The sequence below is a fragment of the Ailuropoda melanoleuca genome, chromosome 14 (assembly GCF_002007445.2).
Source record: "Ailuropoda melanoleuca isolate Jingjing chromosome 14, ASM200744v2, whole genome shotgun sequence".
In the NCBI taxonomy this organism is placed as follows: Eukaryota; Metazoa; Chordata; class Mammalia; order Carnivora; family Ursidae; genus Ailuropoda; species Ailuropoda melanoleuca.
In genome coordinates this window covers 58974514-58992251 of record NC_048231.1, presented here as the reverse complement: position 1 = coordinate 58992251, position 17738 = coordinate 58974514, and positions in this window count along the sequence as shown.

Below are 17738 nucleotides of genomic sequence, written 5' to 3'. Positions count from 1 at the left end.
ATTTTATTTATTTATGTGACAGAGAGACAGCCAGCTAGAGAGGGAACACAGCAGGGGAGAGGGAGAGGGAGAAGCAGGCTCCCAGCAGAGGAGCCCGATGTGGGACTCTATCCCGGAATGCCGGGATCACGCCCTGAGCGGAAGGCAGACGCTTAACGACTGCGCCACCCAGGCGCCCCTATGACGCTATTTTGTTCATAATTTCGAGGCAGAGAGGTAGAAACACAGGTTAACATAATGAGCTCACCAGAAGCACATAAACCCCAAAACAGAAATCAAGAGTGTTTCTTCTCCAGTTCCTCATGCCAACTGGAATCCAGTGGGGTTCAGGCTGTAATCATAGGTTGTCTTACCTAAGCCTAGCTACTCTAGAGGCGGTCAAGCCTTACAGGCATTAGAGTACAGTTTTTGACTATCTATTATATGCAAGACCCTGGGCTAAGCATAACATGAGGGACACAAAATATACGACATGAGTTAAAGAGGCTTTCCATCAGTCCCACTCTTTTCCCTTTTCCTTCAGTGATAGAGTACAATAAATTATTTTTCCAGCCATCAGACAATGCAGTAGATTGTTACATTAATGGCTCCCAAAGAATCGTGCATCCCTGTGTCTGTATCCTTGCATGAGCTGTTTTGCATTGATTCTGTTCTTGGGTATACGGTTTGCTTTGGCCAAAGGGACATCAGCAAACATAATATAAACAGGGGCTTGAAAGGTGCTTGTGCACTGACTTGCACTCTCTTTCTTGCTGCTTTTGCAACACAGTAGCTTACGAAGCTCAAGATAGCCTTCTAGAGATACACAAACCGAACCAACAACCAGCACTAACCACCAGACATAAGAGTGATGTAATCTTAAACAATCTAGCTCCAGCCAAGCTGGTGATTCAACCTAGGTGAGACCAGCAACAGAACTGTCCTATTGGGCCCGGCAAAAATTGCCGATGCACAAGATCATGAGTAGATAAAATGTTGGCTGTGTTGTCTGGATAAATTTGGCAGGTTGGTTATGCCACAATGGTCAACCGATACAAGTGTGATGATCTGGCCATCACGGAACATAACAGTATGCCTTGGAGCCCCACCTTTTCTCTTAAAAGATGCTGAAGATTTCCCAAGCAGTTTGGAATCCAGGCTATTTTCCTTCAACACTTAACATGACATGAATAGTAGGATTCAGTCTCTAACTTAAATTTCTATTTAAAAATTTTGCTTAATTTTTGAATGGGTAATGCACGAACATGTTGAAAAATCTAATAATTCTACATTTGAGTTCAATCAGAGAAACAGAAGCATTAGGACACACACACACACACACACACACACACAGACAGGGGTTTGTTATGTCTGACTGCAGGAGCTAGTTAAGTGATCTCTGTAGGCTATTGTCTTCACATCTGTTGCTACAGTTTGAAGTCCACAGGAAGATGGATGTAAAGTGGGGAGAACAAGGACAAGTATGAACCCACAGGATGTGCTAGAACCCATGAGGATGGACTGAAATATATATAATATATATCAATTCTCACTGCCTCTGAAGTTTATGTTCTGCAGGAGAGGCCAGTGCCCTCATCATACAACTAAACTCAGAATCCAGGGACTCCTGGGTGGCTCACTTGGTTAAGCTTCTGCCTTTGGCTCAGGTCATGATCCCAGGGTCCTGGGATAGAGTCTCACATTGGGCTCTTTGCTCAGTAGGGAGCCTGCTTCGCCTTCTGCCTGCTGCTCCCCCTGCTTGTGCTCTTTCTCTTTCTGACAAATAAATAAATAAAATCTTTAATTAAAAAAAAAATGAAGCTAAACTCAGAATTCAGAGTAGGCCCAGAAGTCAGAAAAGCTGAAAAACAACCCACAGGAAGGTGAGCCATCGCAGACTTGGCTGCTGCTTCACACTAACAAGGGCGCCACTGATAAGCAGCAACTATACTGAGCGACAAACTCGCTTCTAGTTCACTTCCACCCTCCAGAGCTCACATAGTAATCTCTCTGGGGGCCTCGTTGTAGTGCAACATGTAAGAAAGAAAATTCTGGGAGATAGAGTTCGGCCTACCCAAGTAGACACATAAAAAAGCCACCACCATACGAAAAAATTCACCCTGAAAAATGTCTCCCTACCCCCCCTACTCCCTCAGTTCCCCTCCCCACCAAACAACCAGCTATCAGTATCAGTTTCTTGTGTTTTCTTCCTGAAATATTCTATGCACACGCAAGTTTACACATATATCTAGTACTTGGTGTATTTTACACAAAAGATCACATACTATGCATATTGATCAAAAACTTGTTTTGTTTTGCTTTAGCTAAACAAAATATCTTGAAAATTTTTAAATATCAACATAAGAATATTTGCCCTTTTTTACTTTAACAACTGCATAATATTGTACTGTGTGGACGTACCATGATCTGTCTAACTGGAGTCTTATTAATGGACATCCAGATTTTTTTGAAATTTTGCCATTTTAAATAATCCTACAAAGCCTCACACGTGTATGAAGGTCCTAATAATTAATGTTCATTGTCAATCTGGCATGGTGTCAACCCAAACAGGCCAGAATGAGAGACTAATGGTGCCAATCAGTGCACATGAGTTGCAGTTGCAATGAAGAGTTTTTCAGATACTCAATACATTTTAAGGTCCACCGTTTGTAAATTCATTTTACACCTTCTGTGCATTTGTGACTTTTTCTGTCTCTGTCATTGATCATTGGCTGCATCTAATACTGCTGTGTGAAGCCCCAGTAATATTTATGGGATCACCCTCTACAATGCTCACCAGTGAAAATATTTTTAATGATATAGGTTTAATTATCAAAAACAAAGTAACAAGGGGCACCTGGGTGGCTCAGTCAGTTAAGCATCCAACTCTTGATCTCAACTCAAGTCTTCATCTCAGGGTCATGAGTTCAAGCCCTACATGGGGCTCCATGCTGTGCATGGAGCCTACTTTAAAAAAAAAAAAAACCCACCAAGTAACATGAAAATCTATTGACAGATAAAACAAGTGGTTGACAAAGCTGAAAAATCATTTATTGTCCCACCATCTTAATGTTCCATTTTCCAATGCAGACCTTGCAACTGCCAGGTAGAAGGCAAGCTGTTTGAGCAAAGAAATGTGAGACCCACCAAGAAAGACAGATTGGCCAGTTTCTTTCTCTAAGAATACTTCCATTGATTTTTTTTCCCCATTATTGAGTGTTTGCTTAAAGGCCCTTTCGCCCTTCACCCCAAGGGTTTTATAAATATCACATTTGCTTCATTCATACTTTAAAGATCTGGCCTTCTCTGGAGAGGAAATATTTTTCTTTTAGGAGTCATTGTTTTAAAACATAAGCATAGAATATCTTGACTCATAGCATAATGGTGAGCAGGGGGTATAAGACACGTACGCAAAAGAAAAAAAAAACTGAGCCACTTGTAATAGTATACCTCAAAGTGGTTTGTTATGTAGTCCTAAGAAAATCCCTCAAAACGCAGTGAGAGACTGAAGAGGGCAAACTCTCTGTCCTGGAGCATTCCACCTGACCTCCTTGAGCCCTTTCTGATCCTCCAGATTCTTTGTTTCCAACAGCCTGTGGCTCTAGGAAGCATTAACTGGACAGCAGAGCAGAAGGTTCAGATTACAGAAAGTCAAGATTTTAAGTCAGAAAGGAGAGCAATCTCAAGAAATAGTGTGAAGTCTCTTTGGCCAGGACAAAATACAGATGCTTTTGAAAATAGGGAGAACTGGGTGGGAGTCGGATTGGAGAATCCCTGAAATGCCAGATTTGCCAGAAGAGTGTGAAATTATCTGTGCAAGCATAGGCCCCCCAAAATGGCTCAACTGGAAAATGCCTGATTAGGAAATAATGTTAATAACCATTTTATAAATGGATACACTCAAATCTGGATGAGGAATATTAGAATTAGTTCCCAAGAGTGGCTAATTTCCAGGTCTGTGCTTAAGTGATCTAGTGAGCTGAGCTACTTAACAGAGCTCAAAAGATTTACAAACACATTTGGAGCTCAGTAGAGCCAAAAACCAGCAGTGCTCTCCAGTCCCAGGCTCAGGCTCCTTCATGGAAAGGCTGGAGCAAAACTGAACCCTTGGCCCCTGGCCATGTAATGAATCAACTAGAGTGAAAATGTCTCATGAGCTCAGTCCAAACAAGCTCCCATTGGGACCTCCAGACCGGCTCCTAATTAATAGGCTCTTGGCCCACAAGCAAGAGTAAAAATGTTTGTAACAATAAAAGGAAGACAGTGATCACAATGGGGGAGGGGGCTAACAAAGAAAGCAGAAGGGAAAATTACGATGGGAAGATGGATCCAGGTCTAAAGTTAGCTGGCTGAGCAATAACTCAAACCTTTATTTATTTGTTCAAGTCAGATGTGAATAACTACATAAATTTGATTCCTAGTTTGGAAATTCAGTCTACACAGCAGAATATGAGAAAGCAACAATGTTGATAGAATTCGAAAATACAGACAAATCCCCACCAATTAATATTTTGGGATTGTCAGCTTAAGGCTCTGCTGATGTAGGGACTGGGAGAGTCCACACTGAAAGGGGACACCAGACTAAGATTGAGAAGTGAGAACTCCTTCCCTGACAAGATGGCTTCTAAGCCTAAGAACTCTAAGATTTCCAAAGCACAGAAGTCTTCTTCTCTTTGCTTTTAGAGGATGTGGACAACAGACCAAACAGGACTTGGGGCTATTGTCCAAAGGGCTGGTAGATTAGAAGTGGGGAAGCTAAGAGCACAGAAAACAAGAGACTAATTTAGAATAATCTGGAATAAGACTTCAGAAAGTTTGGAATTTTCCCTTTGTCTTTACATGTGATGTGTTTTTCCTGTTGCCCATCTTTTAGCATAAATTGTAGCATATTCCAGCCTGATAATGCCCTTCACATTCCAGAGAAATCTGTAATAAAGAACGTTAGTCTTCAGAGACAACAGTACAGTCAGTACAGACAGAAGTTCAGACTTCCCCAACAATTGGCTGGTGTTCTCAAAATGTGTAAGTTGGTTTTTTGGAAACTATAACACTTCTTATAATAGAAATAGTGTTACAAGTGGAAATTAGTTCCTTGCACTAGCTCATAAAGCCCATTTAATAAAGTTCCTAAATATCATACGTTCATTTGCAATGAAAAATATATAACATTGGAAATGACTTTGGGCTGCTGATGATGTTTTAACTATGGGTTCTGCTTGAAGTAAAATCACAAAGGCTACCCTGGGAAATTAACTTGTGAAAGTGTTTTCAAGGCAAAAGGTGTTCTGAATTCCTTCTTACAACTTGGAACTCAGGGGAAAGTTACACACATACACACACACACACACACACACACACACACATCCCATGGGCTGCAGCAGAACACACCCAGTCAAGGAATATTTCTTGTTTCTGGGGATTCCAGTGAGAAAAAAAGCTGGTGGTTCTCATATGTAAGATATTTTCATGTCAGGGTTTTTCAATTTGGAAAAAAAAGCCTATTTAATTTTTTAAATGGTAAATTCATATCTTTTTTTACATTTCCTCTAAATTGTATATTATTGGCATGGCAAATAGGCTAACGCTTCCATCAGGAAGGATGCCGTGCCTCTCAAGAGCTATGTCCTACTCCCAACTTAGTTCCTTACCAGCCATGTGACTTTGGATGGGCACCCTCACTTCCCTGGACCTTAATTCACTCAAATTAAAAATGAAGATAGCAACAACTGATACGTCATCCCTGTAGAGCTGCAGTGAGCACCAAATGAAATAATAACACTACCTTGTTTTTGTGTAATATTTTGACTTTTTAAATGCGTTCACATGTTTTACTCTCTTGCCAACTCTGGAGGAAAACTAACTCTTTAGACTTTAACATCCTCCATGAAGCTAGAATAGAAAAAAACATGTAATAGTCCCAGGGCACTTGGCAACTCACACAGCCAACCACCACACCTCTGCCTGTTCCCATTCTTTATTGCCCTAATACGAGCTGGTATCAGGAAAAACACGGTTTTTTTTCCTTTCTTCTTCACCCCTAGTGAAAGTTCATAAAAGAGCCCAAATTTTTTTATTGTGGAGAGCTTTATGCAGCATATTATCCTCACTCAAACACCTTTACAAATCAGTTTCCCTACATTTCCAGCGACACCCACAGGCTCTATCCCAGTTCTACCCATTCGGGTATTCCATGTGTTTAATTTATTCCTGTCAAAAAGCCCCTCTCCCTTTTGCCTGGTGACAATATACAGGGCTGCCCTAATGTCCATGATACATTAATTTCTCACCTGACTTTCTCTGTGGTCACTCTAAACTCACACTTCGATGGAGACACACCAACTGCACAAAAAAGCCATGACTCAAAACTGCAGTCAGTGAGACCAAACTCCCAACCGTGTAGCTACTTAGTTAATCATAAATCATCTTTATTCTCTCCTAGTCCTTAAGACCAGAGTTCGCCCTTCCCAAAGAAAGTCCACGTCCTCCCTTTGAGTAATGGGTTTGACAACCTCAACTCAAACACAAGCCTGCCCCGTGCACAGACTTATCAGGGTTGCTTGGAATGGACACGGGAAGGTGCAGAGGGAGAGAACAATGGCGCCCTGACTGGAGGGGCAGGCCTTATCAGCCTGCCATCGGAACAGGGCCGGCACTTGTTTTTCTTTCTGTTGAGTGTGCGAGCTGGTTCCAGTGTATAGTACCAGGTAGTGTAAAAGGCTGCTGCTGGGCCCCTCTGTTTGTGAGGGCTGTTGACATAAGGTGGGGTATAAGTGATGTAGGTTGATTCCTGCCCTATTTTTCTGATAGCCATAAATGAGAGAAACTCTCTGGGGCAGGCCCCTGTGCCCAGAGCTTGGGAGTTCCACCTCTTTGGAGATGGAGGCATTGTGCATCCTGAGAAGAACTTTGCATTCCCCTCCAGTGGAATGAGGTGCAAGGTCTTGGAGAGAGCACATTCAAAGACAAGGTGCTTTAGTGAAACATCACACACAGCTGGTGTCAAGGAGAAAAGGAAGTAAGGCAAGAACTTAAGAATGGCTACAGACCTTCAGCCAAACCATCTTCTCATCATGAGCCCTACCAGACAGACTAAGGGCCTGACACAGACCCTAGACCCTAGCATTAAGGCTAGAATATGCCTTAAAACATTCCCCATTCCCTAGTAATTCACATGACCAGTGGATTTGTGAGGGATTTTACTGGAAGCAATCTGGGTTTTTCTGCCTATAGCCCCCGGAAGTAATGAATATTCTAGTCAATTAAAGATATCTTACAGCCCACCTCACCCAATTCAGGGCCCCTTGGCATATATTGTAGCAACTAACCTTATTCCCAGCCTAAACTTATTTCTCTACCTCACCTTCCCATTCTCTTATAGTTTACTTGTGTATTTGTCAGCTACTCAAAATTCTTATTGGAAGGGGGTGAACCATAAGACAAAAATAAAATACTTCTAGAAAGGAGCTTTAGTGCCCTTCCAGGATGGGATTTCAGACAATCTTAGGGGAGGTTTTTTCAAACCAAAGACATGATGGAACCAGGTTTTAGCAACTTTGGGAGTTTGGGAGGGGTGGAATTTCCTTGAGGGAAAATACAAATCCCAAATCCAGGTCTTTCCTGAGCTAGCCTGGGCTTTGGTCTCGGGCTGAAATCCCAGCTCCTTCACTTACAAAGTAGTAAGTTGGACCAGCTACTGAAACTCTCTCAGTCTTAGCTGTGTCCCCTGTGAATATGTAGCTCACATCCAGAAAGATCTATGAGCATTAGTGGGTTCATGCATGTGACTGCACCTGGCCCAGCACACAGTGGGTTAACAGCTGTTCCTTCTTCGATCTTCAAACTACTCTCTTCCTCATCCGGCAGCAATACATTTTCTTTAAAACTGAAGTATCCCCAGTTTTTGGAAAGTTCATGTTATGCCACTTTGCTCTTATGAAAGACCTCCATTAGTACTTGCTATCACTAACCAAAAGAAATCCACAAGATTTTCGCTTTTCTGAACAAAAGCAAAAACAAAAATAGTGTTCAGGGCTTATTTTGTGGAAAGCCATTATAAAGGCAGTGTGCACCTTGAACAGCAGTGAGAGCAGCCCCGCCAGACTCCTCCCAAACACCACTCAGCATCTCAGCATCCAGGCGCCATAGCTTTGAACTCTCTGGGAGCATGTGTGCTTTATCCCCATTTATTATGTGCATCCGTTAGCAAGATGTGTCTTAAGGTATCAGAAAAGCCTAAATGAGATTATTTTTTGGTTCTGGGAGCACCCCCAATATTTCCATATAAATTAGTGGCACTTGCTTCTTCACTTTATGCTATTTTGGTTGACAAAAGCTTTCACAGGAACACTCCATGTTCGGGGATCTGGGGAAACCAGTATATCAGAGAATCAGGCCAGAAAACAAACAGCACATACATTGCCACCAAATGGAAAGAACAGTTCTTCCTGAGCTGGTATTTTAACACGGTGGCTAGTGCAGTGGTTAAGGGAACAATTTATGCAGCCAGTCGGTCCGTGTTCAAATTCCAGCTTCATTTACAAGCTCTGGGCCTTGGGCCAATTACTAATCTCCCTCTGCCTTAGTTTCTTCATCTACAAACTGGGGGTAGGACTATACCCCTCATATATGTTTGAAAAATCAAATGAGATAATAACTTAATGCTTGCCACATAACAAGCACCCGATTAATGTTAGCTATGGCTGGTATTTATTACATTGTCATTATGGTGGTGGTGACTGCTGTTGATTTTATTGTTGTTATCATTATCATCATCCAGATTGATATCAACAAGAAATGTATTCAACTTCTTGAATCTCAAACTTACGGTCTTCATATTTATTGATAGTGGTAGTATTAATAATGACCTTCCCCTGTCTACTTCCCATGGGGCAGCAGCTGTGATGAAAGTATTTATTATTACTGAATTAGGAAAAGTCCTGTGCTAGGCAGTTTCCATGCATCAACTCATTGAATCCTCATCACAACCTATGAACTCAGGTACTGTACCTTTTATTTTCTCAATTCACAGCCAAGAAGAAAAGGCACAGTGAGAAGAGATCATTTAACCTGGATCACGCTGCAACCGGCACATGTGAGAAGTCCTGAAACCAGCTAGGCTTCAGGGGCGAAAAGGATCAGAACAAGGAAGATCCCTAAGACGATCCCTTCCAGCTCCAACATCGATTTTCTAAAGTGATCATAATTTTGCTGTATTACCATCTGCTGTATAAGTGAATATATTATATTGGATCAAGTCTAACTCATAAAGCCAGTGTGACTTTTATAAAAGTTTTTGACCTAGCAATTTCTATGTAAAGGGACTCATTGTCACTTGTGTCTCTCCTCCCTTTGCTCCAAAGCCTTGAAAAAAAAAAAAAAAACTGTTCCTCCACCTCAGGTTCCTCACCCCTTCTTTACCCTTCCCACCTTTCCAACTTCTCCCTCCCACACGCAGTCTGCGACCCCGACCAACCCTCCTCCTCCCCGTACCCACTCCCAGAGCTGCTTCATTCCACCTGCCACCAGATCCTAAAGGCTATTTCTCTGAATTTTATCAAGAGCCAATTCCAACCAGCAACACAGCTCTGAGACAGTCACTTCGAAAGGGCTACAAATCAAGAATGCAAGCAAATACTGGTCTTATCCTCTCCAAATAGATCCATACACTTGATTATTCCTTCCTTGGGACCGGGGATTCCTGAACCGTAACATGCACAGTAATTATCTGGAAATCTTGACAAATGCAGATCTGATTCAGGGCTCTGGGTTGGGGCCTGAGATTCTGCATTTCTACAAGCTCCCGGGGATGCTGCAGGTCCCTGCTGGTCCCTGATGACACACCTTATCTTGATTATGCCTCTCAACATCCCTTCAAGGAAGGCATGTTGCTCACATTTTACAGATGAGAAATGGGCTAAGAGAGGTTAAAAGACAGACCCAAGGTCCCAGAGCCAGTGAGTAGCGAGGGAGTGATCTGAAACTTGTCAGATCTTTCTGACTCCATACAACGAAAGAAAGAAAGAAAGAAAGAAAAAGAAAGAAAGAAAGAAAGAAAGAAAGAAAGAAAGAAAGAAAGAGGGAGGGAGGAACAAAGGAAGGAAGAAAAGAAAAAGAAAAAATATGTATATACATGCACACCCATACATAGAGGTGTGTGTGTGTGTGTATATATATATATATATGTATGTATATATAAAACGATAGTGAAGATATTTAATTGTCCATCTCATTTCAGTAACATGAACACTCATAAATGACAAGAGAAATCTTTCAGTCCTGCACATTGTCAGTGCTTAATAAACATTAAATCCGTAGGTGTGAGTTAGGAATGTATGGGGACCTGTAACATGGGAGCCTATTCCTTTCATTATAAGCAGGCCCCATGGAGACCTTTCCAGAAGTTTTTCCTTGAGAAGCCACACTTTGCTTATGTTACTGATTAAACTTACTGGCTCTAACACCTTCTTTTCCTCTAGCAAATCAGTCCCGTAGAGAACTTCATAAAGACGGGCATTTCATAATTAATTTGAATTATGAGAATAAGAGTGTGAATAATAGGGATCATTCATGGTGAGTCACTGCCATCTCACAGAGTAAGAACAGGATGTTGTGAAGTCAGCAAGAAAGGGGACGGAGCCTTTGCTTCTCCAAAGGGAAAAACCCCTATGGGGCAGCCATAAGCTGGTCCAAAGTGGATGACTTTCAGGGGCACTGTAATCTACTTGGAATATGTGTGTAGGGTGGGAAGGAAGAACAGGGAGCTGCAAATTAAATAGAAAACGCAGAGGACAAAGCAGGAAAAACACAAGAGATGATCAGTGGGCAGCACTCCTATGAGTAGAGACTACATGCCTTAAGAGCCTAGAGGAGCGGGACGCCTGGGTGGCACAGCGGTTAAGCATCTGCCTTCGGCTCAGGGCGTGATCCCGGCGTTATGGGATCGAGCCCCATCAGGCTCCTCTGCTATGAGCCTGCTTCTTCCTCTCCCACTCCCCCTGCTTGGTTCCCTCTCTCGCTGGCTGTCTCTCTCTCTATCAAATAAATAAATAAAATATTAAAAAAAAAAAAAAGAGCCTAGAGGAGCAGCTCCTGGAAGTGGACAGGAGGGTATGGTGGGGCGGGGGGGCAGACTTGGCCGGCCATGAAGGAATGATGGGATTTGGAGGGAATGGCAATCCAGACAGAGGCCCCAGGAACAAGGGAGTGAATCCAGGATATTCTCAGGAAGGAGAGGAAAGGGAGCAGGGTCCCCAGCCCGGGGGACAGAGTAGAGAAATCTGGGTGGGTTCCCTGCCAAGTGGCAGGCTGATTACTTTGAGGTCTTTGCAAGCCAGGCCAGCTAGAGTGTGGTAGTCACGCAGTAGGGACATGACTTAAGAGAGGCGGCAAGAAGGGAAGTCAGTAGTAAACAGGGCAACTGCAGTCAGGAAAAGTGGCTTTGGAGCCCTGGCTTCACCATTTAACAGGTAAAAAAAAAAAAAAGGGAAGAATCACACCTGTTTGAACCTTGGGACTTTCATCTGTAACCTGGACATCATAATTGTTTTTCATAGTAGTCTTTCTGCAAGCCCCAGTTTAAAATAATAATAATAATAATAATAATAATAATAAATAAAAGAACTAGGTGAAGGGCATGCTAATGGCACAGAGGAGTGCGGTGATGGGCAGCTGGACACCTGCAGGCTCTGAAGCACTGGTCATTTTCAGCTTGGTGATTCGCATCCTGGTCCCAAGGCTGGTTAAGGGGACACTCGGGCAGCTGTCCTAAGTCCAGTATATACCCAAGGGGTAGGGTGGGGAGAGGAGATAGAATAGTCTAGGACTTTTGTGGGGGGTGGCAGGCTCTCTAGTGACAAGCTTGTTCCAGTGCCTTCCTGGGGCGCAGCCTGAAAACAGAAGGGAAGGAACCAAGTCCAAACAGACCCGAAGAGGCAGAGACGCCAGCCCCTCTCCCCAGGCACCCAGCCATTGCTCCCAGCCTAGGGCATTCCAGAAGGGACACACAGGATCAGGACAGGCAGAGGGACCAGCTCCTATGGGCGGCACACTTTCTTCCAAGTGAAGGATATTCAGTTTGCCTTTTTGCTGACAGATTCGTTGAACAAATATAGCACAAGGCCTCCCAGAACAATGAGCCTAAAACATGGACAAGCCAGAAAGGACAAGGTGAGCCCAGAGCTCCAGCTCCTTAAGTACTAGACCAAAGGCCACTGGGTGAAAGGCCTATAGCCTGGCTGGGAGTGACCTACAGGGGCCCAGTCCTGCTCCTTCAGGGTGGATTTCAAAGCCTGCTCCTGGTTTCCAGGCTCAGAGGACTATAGGCCTTCAGTGATTCATTATTCAGTCAGAAGTCAGATTCTGTTTAGAAAACAAACATTTCCTGCATATCCATCCAAGTGGGATACGTTTGCATAATGACCCTACTTATCGTCACAACAATCCTGTCATTTAGGTATTTTTAATCCCCATTTTACAAATAAAGACATTAAGGAGCAGGGAATGTGCTCCCAGTTCCAGGATTCCATCCCCACTTTCCCTCCAGCCCTGCCCACCGTTTTTTTTCCAAAAAGCCACAATCAAAGCTTTCTTGCTTCCCTTTTTTTACATAGCCACAGGCAACATCTAGGAACTTGTACTGACCTGTCCCTTCCTCCGCGTTTGCCCTTCATGACACACACGGGAGGATTACCTCTTTGAACTGTTACCCTGCTATTCCCAAGGAAAAATATTACTGCTAATAGAAATATTGGTAGGGGCACCTGGATGGCTCAGTCGGTTAAGCGGCTGCCTTCGGGTCAGGTCATGATCCCGGGGTCCTGGGATGGGGGCCGCATTGAGCTCCCTTCTTCAGGATTCTGCTTCTCCCTCTCCCGCGCCCCCCCCCCCCCCNCCCCCCCCGTTCATACTCGCTCACTCTCTCTCTGTCTCAAATAAATAAATAAAATCTTAAAAAAAAAAAAAGAAATATTGGTACATGACCACCACCACTAATAAAAGTGACTTTCATTTATTGAGTATCTAGTGTGTGCTCATGAGTTTAGATATAACATCTCACAGAATTCTACAATTATATCGTTTATAGATTAAGATACTGAAACACAGAAAGATAAACCTACTTACCCAAGATCACAGGGGTAGTAAGTAGTGAAAGTGGGATTTCAACCCATGAACTTTGAATCCAGAGCACGCACTTTCAAGCACAGCCCAAACTGTTCTGTTTCCTGTCTTAATCATAAATGACAGGAGGATGACATTTTGGAAAGGATCAAAACAGGGAGTAAACATATGACAGACTTGTCCCTGGGCCTTTCCGTGGGAAATGATACCACCATCTGCCCAGTTACTCCAGCCGGGTACCTGAGTCATCTTGATTCAGTATATCTTTACATATCAGCATATTTTCTGATAACTGTGAAACAGGCAGTGTCTCATTTAAACTAGCCTGTGATTATTCTCTGCAAAAGAATTTGAATCCATTAAAATGGTGATTATTCTTCTGAGCTGTCGACATTAGTCTGTATTCAGGCTTTAGCCATGAAACACATCAGGCCAAATCTAATTCTCTGCTGACAAGTGTCCCTTCCCCAAACAACTGAACTATCCAGCCTAAATAAATAGAAACTTCTATGACTAGTCACATTGTTTTCAATTCTAAACAAACCTACAGGAAAGAACGCCCATTACCAATATATTTGTCCATTGTAAATTGCCATCATTAAAGCCAACAAAGTTTAAACCTTTCAAGTGTTTGGAGTTTAGAATTTGGGACGTTGGGATGGGGATTGGGGGAGGGGGTAACAATTTTTAAAAGAGTATGGAAGGAAACTACATCTAATCTAAGAAAAATTTCCTAACCTTTAAGGATCCATGTATACCTTAATGAGAACAGCAGGATGCAAAATAAAAATACTATTCTAAAATTTATCAGCATGACGTTTTTCACGGAGGGCGGGGGGAAAGAAATGGGAACTGAGGGGCTTACTGATCACCAGCTCAGATCCCCCATTTGGCCAAGGGGGAGTGCATTCCCAGTGTCTGTGTGATCTCCCTGGCGTGGCTCAAAGCCAGCAGGGCCCCTCCAACAGCGGCTCTCACTGTCTTAGCCCCTCTTAGGTCCCCAAGACTCACCCTCCACATACTCTGAAGGATGCAGGGATGGATAAAAAGACACCGTATGACCCTCCAGCACTCCCCCGCCAGCCTCGCCAGGTTTACTTTCATCCATATTGTAAATATTCCCTTTACTTAACTGAGACCTTTCATTGTAAAGTGTTTGAAGCCAGGCAGCCTTCCGGTGTCAAAGACCTCGAGTGCTAGAAGAAGCGACCCGCTTCCACGGAAACAAGCGTGGTCATGGTCTGACTTTGAAGAAGTTCTTTGGCTCATAGTTTAAGAAGCCCTCCAAGCCTAGGAGAACGGAGTTGCCAAATAGAATAAGAACAGTGACTGTTGTGTCCTGAGTGTGACAGTGCTGTTTGCTCTGTGGTTCGCGGTACCCATGAAATGCTTGATACCTGCCACCTAGAGCCACAAAAGTAGCCGACTTTAACATCTGCACAAAACCGAGGGGCTCGGGAAATACACAAAGCCCTTCTCTCAGAAAGCAATGTTTGAAAGTAGTCTTCCAAATACTGTTACGGATTTTTTTTTAACTTGGCAGAGCTGTTTTCATGTTAGAGATGTCATGTTCACAGTGAGAGGGCATTGCCCTCGGTCAGGGGTTGCTCCACCAAGTCTCTGACGAAATACTGAATTATAACTTTATTTCAAGGAAGTAGAAGGGGCAAGCTCAAAAACCAATAGCCATCTTTTTTTTTTTTTAAGATTTTATTTATTTATTTGACAGAGAGAGAGACAGCCGGCGAGAGAGGGAACACAAGCAGGGGGAGTGGGAGAGGAAGAAGCAGGCTCCCAGTGGAGGAACCTGATGTGGGGCTTGATCCCAGGACCCTGGGATCACTCCCTGAGCCAAAGGCAGACGCCCAACGACTGAGCCACCCAGGCGCCCCAAAAACCAATAGCCATCTTAAAAAAAAAAAAAAAAAAGATGAGAAGCCTTTGGTCCACAAATCATCAGATCAGCATTTCTAGCCTTTTCTTAATGCTTGTTTATTTAGCTGAAGGCCTGTGTGTGTGATGCCCATCAGTATATCAGAAGAGAGTTTTTGTTTTTCAACTTGCACAGTGACGAATTCTATATTTTCATTCTTTCGGGTGGAGGGATGGTGTTGTTTGAGTATGGTGTGGGGGAAAGAAGAAGGGTTTTGAAAACAGGACTTGTCAACTGAATTCCAATTCTGGTTTGACCATTTTAGTCTTTGTCATCTGGGCAGGTTCACCTCACCCCTCTGAGCCACAGTCCATTTTTCTGCAAATGAAGGTCACAGGGTTGTAGTGGTGATAAAATACTATACGTGGGGGCCGGCGACGCACGAGGAGGTCCCACACTTTTTCTCACCCTCCTTGTGGTAAGCATCCCTAAGAAGCGGTCACACCTGGTTTGGGCGTCTCCTCATCGCCCGCAAGAATCTGGTTCACGTGAGAGGCCCGATCATTCAGGGTGGTGCGGCCAGGCCCAGCATTGCAGAGATTCCTTCTATTATTCCCAAATTCTTCTCATTTTTTAACACTCTCTGTCCTTTTCCCCAGGTCAAAGGAAAGGATATGATCTCTACAATAAAAAACAGACTTATTTTTTTTTCGACGGGCCTGTTGAATCCTCCCTAATTGCCCCTCTGTGTCCCAAAAAATGATGTAAGCACTCCTAAGGAATTCCTCACTAATGTTCTTATCTTTCCTTGCTGAAATCAGGTCGGTCATTACAACAATTCTTGCGGGATTAAAAAAAAAAAAGATTTGAAAACAAACAAATATCTCTGTGTTTGTGCTGTCTTTGGATTGGTATGGTTAAATGAGAGACTGTTGGTTTTAAGTTACATATTCCTTGTATCCTATCCACCTCTCAAGTGCCAGCTTTGATACTTTCTGGACTACGTGGTCTGACCTATTGACCTGGGTCCTGATGTGCCCATGGTCAAGCCGGAAGGGCCACCCTTCCCACTGGCTTTGCAATCAGGAGGGTGACAACCACCCAGCCAGCCACCCCGTCAAAGTCCCTGTTGGTGACTCTCCCCAAAGCAAGCTGCCTCCCTTCCCCCACTTTCCCAAATATCTTGGGCATCTCAAACAAACCAATTACACTCAGGTTGTTTAAACAAACAGCAGCACAATTCCCTGGCCCAGAGCCCCAGCTGAGGGATTCCCTTGGGTCCACTCTCACCACCTCCACCCCCCACCCCAACCCTCTTTCAAGCAAGAGTAGCCCCAGCAGAGACAATGACTCTGCGTTAACAGTGGGCACTTTTGCGCGTCTAAATGTTTGCAGACACTTGGTAAAGTGTCCCAGGCCAAGTTTCCAAAGGACAATACCTCCACGCTGCGTTTGTTTAAGCAGGCAATCCCAGATAAGAAGGGGGTTGCCTCCCCTCTCCAAAAGCCAAGAATGCAAGACAGAGGCTAGAGGCAATGCTGTGGGAGGCTGGGGCAAATTCCGCTGGAACAGGGAATACCTGAGTCTCTCTCTCCACTTCCACTCTCCCTTCAAAGAATATACTTACCTACAGAGAATGGGAAACCAGGGCATTGGGGGGATTATTATTATTATTATTATTATTTAAGTATTTCCCAAATACGACAACTGTGACAGGGAAGGTACAATTTTCAATTCTGCAGCTGGGCTGGACCTTGGAGGTACATAGGTCCCTGTAGAAGGACTGACTAGACTTTCCCCACCTTGCAGCCCACAGCAAGTGAAATCCCAGTCAATGCCCTACACCATACATTTCCTGTTGGCCTGTTGAAAAGAAAAAGAACTTATGATCTTCCAGTCTCTCCCAGCCATTTCTGCAGGTGCCACCACCAAACCTGTAGGGACCAACTGGTATTGTCTACCAAATGGGTACTGTCTACAATTCATTTACTCACTCAGCAAATATTTATAGAGTATCTACTTAGACTGAATCCATAGTAGTACAGAGGTTGGGAACAAAGGTGAAAGCTACCCTCACATATGATAGAAAGTGATATGCATCTTAAGAGAAGAGCAAACAAAGATGCTCGGAGTTCAGAGAAGAGATGACTTCTGGCTGAGAAGTGGCAAGCTGAAGAGAGACAGCTTCTCAAGGAAGGGGCTACCGGACTCGATCCTTGAGTAGCTGCCATCCATGGAGACAGGAGCCAGCTCAGCACTCTGACTATGGACAGGCTCTTCCCCACATATTTCTACTTCTTGCTACTTCTCCTTGGTCCTTCAACCATTAAAAGAGAAGTTCTTATATTTTCTGAGTCACAGACCCAGAAAATCTCAACTCCCTCCAGGAAAATGAACATGTACCAAAATATAGCACACAATTCCAGAGGACTCCCAGATTTATCCAGGAACCTCAGATTAAGAATTCTAACAATTGAATTGTTGGTGCTGGCAGACCCATTTTTGATAGGAGGATTGAGAGGAAACAAAATCTCCATCTACCTATCCTTTACATTTTCGTTCATGATTTTTTAGTTAAATTATGTATGTGGTCTACAAAACCCTAAGGAAGAAAAGAAGGGGCTTCTTCATTTTCCATATCATTTGAAAAGCCGATTGATCTGAAGAGCGACACTTTGGGAGGAACCAGAGAGCCTCCCGACATGAGGCTGCCATATTTCACGTACAAAAACCTGTCTGACATTTTGTGCATTCTTTGAGTTGCAAATTC